An 8,224-nucleotide genomic window follows, 5' to 3' on the forward strand; every position below is an offset into this window, starting at 1 on the left:
CGTAACTGATTTAAATCGAATTGCAAAGAGAACACTGGTGATTTTATTATATAAGTTTTCGTTTCACCAACAATTAATAGAATTTTACTAGTTCCAGTCACTGTACTGCGGTAATAATCGGCCACGGTCTGAAAGTTTTTAATCGAAAAATCGGCCTCAATACTTGTATAATTTTGTAAAATTTTGAACTTGTGTGTCAGTCTGTTTTGCCAAACATATATGTATATATGTAAGTATGCATCCATTTTCGACATGTGAAACCGTTAATCTCGACATATTTTTCCTCACTCCGTTCCTCTCTCTCACTTTCCGTTACTCTCTCTCGCTGCTTTTCTCTCTCCCTCTCCCTTTCTCTCCCTTTCTTTTCCATTTTTCTTGGCTGCCAAACTGATACAGCTGCTAGTTCTCTCGTCTGTCTCTGTTTTTTGTACCTTTGCACCACACACACATACGCACACATACGTCCATGTGTGTGTGTGGGGGGGAGGGTGTAAACGACAAGCTTCCACAGAATTTATGTCTACCAAATTCACTCACGAAACATTGAACTTTTGACCGGGAATTAGGATTGATCACGAAACCACGTGGATACCAAACGAACTTCTCAAGCTATACCTGCACCTCAGAGCTATACCTGCACCTATTACAAAGATTTCTTCAAAAAGATCTCTCGTGACATCTTCATGAGCGGAAACGAGAATGAGACACAACTGGCAGAATATTCTCGATTAAAGAGAAGTCTGTGTTATTCAGAAAACTGTAAAAGAACATGAAAAGTGAAAATATCTAAGTTTTTTTTTCATATAATGATTATCATTATTCGTTCTAAATCTATAAATGTTAATAATTTTTGAACGTTTTCAAAACGTGTTGCGCAGAAAAAATAATTTCATTACTGTTGCGAGATATTAATTCCATAATCACACACACACACACATGTGCGCACATGCACACACACGCACGCACACACACACACACACACACACACACGCATAAATATGTCTATGAATGTATTTAAGCGTGTATGCATGTATATATTTTTATATGTGAGTGTGTGTGTGTGTGAGTGTAGGTGTTTCCGTGTATACATTTGTAAATATAAGACTTAACGTGTGTAAAACCATATGCATGAAAATATTTCCATATAACAGGGAAAAAATATAAAAGTTAAAGTGAGACAGAGACACAAAGGATGTCAGTTGAGGAATATACAGAAAAGAAAAACGCCATGCATTTTGACTAATCATGCTTGTTTCAACATTCAGAGAACTATACAAACGAAAATATATTTGATCGAATATTGTTGTTTGTAGTTTCCCTTTAGAAAGTTAATGAATAATTCTATGGCTACAGTGAATAGTGTGACGCATTCATTGCTAATCAATAATAGTGACTAGATGTTAGACTTTATTAAAAGCCGCATGAAATGCGATCGAAACCAGTCAACACCCACCAGCACATATAATAGAAACAGCAATAATATTTCCAGTAATTGATCAATTTGGCTAACAGTAATTATTATTTTTGATATGTTTTTACCCAACCTCATATTCATGGCGTTATTGAAATGAATAGCCAACCTGTAGGACGAGCTTTATCACCGATGAACAAATTCTAAATTATATATAGTAACATGGAATCAATGAGAGTTATGGAGGCTACCAACCCAGACACATGTATAAATACACACATACGTAAATGGACACGCACGAACAAGTTCTGGTTTAACGGGAAAGATGAGTAATACTCAATACTACATATTTCAGGGTATAGATATTTGTAGGAAGCTGGTAATTTACCCCATCATCTCTACGGAGATGATGGAGTAATATGCGATGACAGTAATACAAGATGAGAAATTTATATTGTTCTATGAAAGTGAGAGGAACTCAGCATTGCCACAGTGTAAATTTGAAACACCAGATTCTTCTGCTGGCGTTGCTGCTCGTACTACTACTACTACTACTACTACTACTACTACTACTGCTGCTGCTGCTGCTGCTGCTGCTGCTGCTGCTGCTGCTGCTGCTGCTGCTGCTGCTGCTGCTGCTACTATAAACTTCTCCGGACCATGGTAATGAAGAGAGTTGTTCCAAGAATGTATTCATTCAAACAGGACCGCTCTCTGTGCAACTGCATGCAGGGAAAGCGCAACGAGTGGGAAGTTTCTTCTCTATACGGAGATTGATTTCAGTGCAGTACAATGATATAAATAAATAGCTGCTTAACTACTCTTGAATCAACTTGCAATGTGTTCAAAGAATGGCAGTTGTGTCTCTTCAGAAATGAGAATGTATGACTGGATAAACATTGTTAAAAGGCCTGCTTAACAGGGATGCAAAGAACCACTTCAGTTTCCTTCTACTGCAGACCGCAAATGTTTCATGAAGAAATAATGCATAGACAATTGTCCATTCTGGATTTAATTAAATGTCATGTAGGATTACAATAATACATTTACGCTGACCAACTACATCCTTAATTGCGTGGAAACAGGTTTCAAGATTTAAGTAGATATCCGCATACAGCGCATGATTTTATGCATGCGCTATCACCCATCACATACATATCTGCTTTTGGAAATACGTTCATTTATTTATTTTCTTTTTTTAATATCTAGAAAACACTTTCTTTCAGCTGAACACTTAGGTCCCCGTCAAATCCTCTGTGTGGAAAATAGGGAGTATGTGAATCAAAACATATCATTTTCAGTAACCTTCAAACAATGTTTCTTAACAACTGATGCTTGGATGTTTGTATCAAGTTAACCCTTAAGCTATATTTCTGGCATATTCACAACAACGATGAATGTTTCATAGCTGAATATTGAAATATATCGATTTCAAATTTTAGCACAAGGCCGGAAGTTTGGAAGCAGGGGCTAATCGATTATATTGATCCCTAGTGTTCAATTGGTGAAAGGCAGATTCGACCCCGGCGGTATTTGAACTCAGAACATGCTGACGGACGAAATGCTACTAAGCATTTTATCTGGCGTGCAAACGATTCTTTTTGCTCGCCGCCTTAGAATATTGAAATATATTAGTAGAAAATTTGAGTTAGTTTTCTATTTCTCAAATGCGTTTTTGTGGATTCGTAAATCAAGTCTATAGCTATCTAATAACATATTACTCTAATAGTACTAATAATGAGTGATGGATATTCATCCTCTGAAATTGGACTAACCAGCAAACCTAAAATTGGACTAAAGAATCTATAAGTCACAAAACTCTAAGTAAAGGAACTTCTCCCGTCCCGCTATGGAAAAGAAATAAATAAATACACAATTTACTATTTAGCTGCAGCACCAAATTCGGAACAAAGAAGCGATATGGTACATTGAATTGATCGAGCATTTTCCAGGCAGAAATATGACGTAAGGGAAATGAAATGCTTCAATTATTTAACTTCTTTCTCCTCATAGTAGGCGCTACGAAGTCAATGTACGTAATAATAGGCATGATAAAAGACAGTGGTTCATGTACATTAGGTTTATTGTATAAAATATAGATGATGGTCTGCAAAAAGCCTGTAAGGGACACTGTGAACTACACGGTTTATATTGATTTATCTATCACCTGCACTAATGGACCAATCCTTGGCTATTGATTCACTGTCACAGGCAAAAACTTTCTTTGGTGGTAGATTAGTTATATTCATCCTCATCCATCAGGCATCTTATTGAATACAGCTATAAATTATTAATATTGATTATATGTCCATTTGTACAAATATACACACATATGCATACACACATAGACATGAACACCCAATACCCTATCTATCTATCTATCTATCTATCTATCTATCTATCCCTCTATCTCTCTCTCTCTCTCTCTCTCTCTCTTTATTTCTCTCTCTCTCTCTCTCTCTCTCTCTTTCTTTCTCTCTCTCTCTCTCTCTCTCTCTCTCTCTCTCTCTCTCTCTATATATATATATATATATATATATATATATATATAACCGTTATGCGCAACAGAAGCAGTTAAGATAGCCACCATGTATGTATTATATTTAATCTAGAAATATCGCTACATGTATTGTGTTTTTGAACAGAGCATGTCCATAACCCATTTTAACATCGGGGGAAAAACAGCAGTAAATTTATCTTTTGCAACGTATTTTTTGCTGAGTAAACATGATACATAGGTTGACTTTCTCATCTAATATTTCTTCTCTTCCATATTACGAACTTTCTTTCAGGTAACAGTCATTTGGTAGTTCAACTGCTTTGTCCATCCCTGATCTCATATGTAAGTAACGAAAGAGTTTTCTAAACATGCGGTTGCCAGTGGACACAAATTGTTGGCGAAGCCCCAAAATGGTTCAGTATCCATCTACCATTCACACCATAAATACTGGACGATTTTCAGCGGCTAATGATATATTTATATATAACGGCATTGCATCATCATGGCCGCAGCTCTGAGCTAAATCTACAGAAAAATATGTGTGTGTGTGTGTGTGTGTGTGTGTGTGTGTGTGTTATGTGACACAGCATGTCCAATGGAGGTATTATCTCAGCACAAATACAACAATTAACTTAGCTTACCATGGTGTATCTGCAATAATTTTGAAACAAAAATCAGCACGACATTTTCATCGTATAATGTGTCTGTCTTGCATAGGGGATTTTGATTATGTGTGTGTATGTGTGTGCTTATGTGTTTATGTGTTTACGTGTTTATATATTTAAGTGTGAGTGGACAAACGAAAGAAGGGCACTCAAGCACTTTTATTGGGAGTTACATGTATTGATCAAAACAGTTTGACTTAAAATCGTTTGTGCACCAAGAGTTTCAAGCGTGGGTTAATCTTCAGCCATTTTGAATATGAGTACAAGAAGTTGACTTATCTGATGATACGTTGCGGTAGAGTTGTGTGACTTCTTCAAGAATGTATTCTAGGTTATCAGACAAAGAGTATTGCTCAAGGAGCTGCCTTCCAAGCCTTATGAAGTTATCAGTCTCATGTATGCAAACTTGGTCAGGGGATGCACTCCAACACTTGGTGTTGCCCAAGGCATATGATGCGACATTCAAAGGAGGGATGTTAAACATCTGCCGCCTTGTTTTCGTTGTAGGTAAAGGTGGTCTACGTCACTGTTTATGTGAAAATTATGTCTGATTTATAATGTTCCCCCTTTTCACAACCATATAGCAACATTTCCCCTGATGAAACACCAAACCTATATCCTCTGAGAATGATGTATGTAGGTCAAGGCTCTTTTTCATCTCATGCTTATTCTCTGCATAAGTTTTTAAGTCATCCAAAGAGAAAGAGTGTATGTATGGATGTATCATTTATCTATTTATATAAACTCTCCTGATACTACCGATACTATAAAACTCCTAAAGTATAACTAGCAACAAGAGCATTTCTACTACTGGATGACAGCCATTAATTTACGATGAGATTTGCACAGCGTCCTACAAGCTTTCTCCCGAATCTTATTTAGCTAATATATATACATGTGCAATAACACAACCTATTTCTCTCCGTTTCTCCCCTCCACCTTCAATATATTTAATATTCAGAATGCACTGTAGGTTAATCAACAGCTGCATATAGGAACAACCCAACGATTTTCGAAGCAGCCAAAAATATCGATCATCTCATCGTTATTGGACAATATTGATTCTTTCGAAAGGAATATCGGCTTCTTTATATCCATACTGTAGTACATTATTTTACCTTCAGTTATTCACAAAAAATTGACATACGGTTCTTGCTATATAAATGCTGTCTCGTTTAGTGCTTTCCGAATGTATGTATTACACTCACATATACGCTGTCGGCCTAGAGCTGACCAAAACCCACGGGAGTGCATTTGATAGACGGAGGCCGAAAGAAACCAGTCATACAGTCATATATAGTAACAGTTTTTGTAATGTCTCTGTAGCTTTATTAAGTAGTATTTTTTCCACCTTGTTTCACATCTCTGTGCTTACTCTGGTATATTATATATATATATATATATATATATATATATATATATATATATATATATATATATATGTATGTATATATATTTATATATATATATATATATATATATATATATATATATATATATATATATATATATATATGTATGCATGTATATATATATGGAGGGAGAATCGCAAAAAAAAACAAAAGGCGAAGACAGTGGTGTAAACAACAAACAGATGTATTAGTTTAACGCTCGGGAAGTGAAAACGTCTTTAACATTTCGAACCAACGCTCTTCGACAGAAAGGAACACGGAGAGAAGCAAGGAGAGAAAATAAAGAATGTGTAGCGCTAGCGATATATCATGGTTAATGCCAGACAGAAGGGTCACAGAGAAGAGCTAGGAAGAAGGGGAGATAATGAAGTAGTGGTAATCACAAAACGAAGGTTCGCGTGCGTGTGTATAAGAGAGTAGGTATATACGTGTGGAAGAGGGGGCTGGTGACCTTGACGTGTGTGTGTGTGTGTGCGTGTGTGTGTGCCTCTCTGTGTATGTGTATACATCTCGTAAATTTTATCGTAGTTCAGGACGTATATATAAACATCGAAATAAACACGTATCACCATCTTCAGTGTTCTGAAATTAAGTTGCGTAAAGATCTTTTATATATTTGTGCTGGTGCAACAAAATATGCAAAAGAAATGCTCACACATGCGCATACACACACACACACACACACACACACACATATATATATATATATATATATACATACATATATATATATGTATGTGTGTGTGTGTGTGTTTGTGTATGTGTATTTACAATTATATACATTCACATATCTATACATGCACACACAAAAGCACACCCACACACACACACACACACACATATATATATATATACACCTTTGTATATGCACATGTGCGTGAATATTAATTTTGCATCTTCTATATCTATTTTCATTATTATTTGGGTTTATCGCTCTAAAAGTATTTTAGATTAAAATGTAATGAGATTTTCTTTCAGATAATAATCTAAAAATTCCCCCATTTCATCAGCAGTTCGATTTTGTTTTATAGGCGATTTGAACTTTTTTTCTTTTGCTTTACAGATTTTTCATCCTCAAAACAAATTAAGCGTTCGTTCAACCGGAGATGAACCGTACAGAATATTGCGAAATTTACTTAATGAACCTGAAATATGTGTTCAATGATCCCTAGATTTCTGCTAAATGAACCTAAGAGAATTGTTCAATTAGAGAATCGATAATGAGTTTCGTGATAGAAAAAAAAAATCAATATCCTTTCCTGTGCTCTGATGGATTTTAAGAAAGTATTATGTTATATAAAAGGTGTTCGTATTGGCACTGCAAACCGACTAACCTAATTGTTGTACTTTTTTCCTCTTAAGTATTGACATGTTGCTTCCCCATTGTGCACTCAACTTTTGGTAAATCTTATCATCAGATATTTATGGATTTATGGCCGAGTCAATACCTGCCTTATCCCCCGCAGAGAGATCGAAGATTCATAAGTGGCGATCGACAAATTATAATATCATTTAGCTACTTAACCTTCCCTGATTCGGTTCAGTCACGTTGGAGTTAAATGAGTGCAATATGGTTATGAAGTTAGGCATTAAATAATTAAGCAGAATTGCGTTAAATTGAAATGTTATGTTTAGCTTCTGATAGTGATTGATAAATGTAGAAATTCGCCTTTGTTGTCGTGTTGTTATGGAATTTCAACCATGTTCCGTGGTCTGCTACCACAACAGCTCCTTTATAGGATCCAGTTAGCTGAAGACATCATCAGGAGGAACCACGTCCGGTTTCGGCCCCTACTCCTCTACCGTTTTGACGTGGCGGGGCCACCCCCTTTCGGAGGTGTCTTCAGCTCTGGTGTTGGGTGCATGTCTTCTTTCACTGTTTGTGACTGTTCTAATTCAACTGTGGAATGTCCCTCGCTATGGTTATTTTCCAGGAGGTTCTGGCCACACGTCTTACGGTTCATCAACCCGCGTTGTTGAATTACTTTCTTCCGACATACCTTCCCTAGTTAATCTAGGGTTTCAATATATAACTTACTTCTCAGAGACATAATAAAGTTATGATATTCTATAGAGTTTGGCAGAAAGTGTGAAATGTCATATGACTAGATCATTCCTGAGAAATATTATGGAAAACCTAATTAGTAAAATTTAGACGTCGAATTTACAGTAGAATTAACATAGAAGTGAACAGTAAATGCATATTTACATTTGTACAGAGACTGCTATATTTAAA

At 36.0% G+C, this 8,224-nt stretch overlaps 1 long non-coding RNA gene across 1 annotated transcript in view; it reads left to right on the top strand.

The window, feature by feature from the left end:
• Nucleotides 1-7,321, top strand: part of LOC128249213 (uncharacterized) — a 34,293-nt gene extending 26,972 nt beyond the window's left edge. Inside the window, exons 2-3 of the long non-coding RNA XR_008265335.2 lie at nucleotides 4,204-4,253; nucleotides 7,052-7,321. This is a non-coding gene — a long non-coding RNA (uncharacterized LOC128249213). The remainder of the gene's footprint in view (nucleotides 1-4,203; nucleotides 4,254-7,051) is intronic.
• Nucleotides 7,322-8,224: the final 903 nt, after the last annotated feature.

The sequence above is a fragment of the Octopus bimaculoides genome, chromosome 12 (assembly GCF_046866305.1).
Source record: "Octopus bimaculoides isolate indiv1 chromosome 12, ASM4686630v1, whole genome shotgun sequence".
Taxonomy (NCBI): Eukaryota; Metazoa; Mollusca; class Cephalopoda; order Octopoda; family Octopodidae; genus Octopus; species Octopus bimaculoides.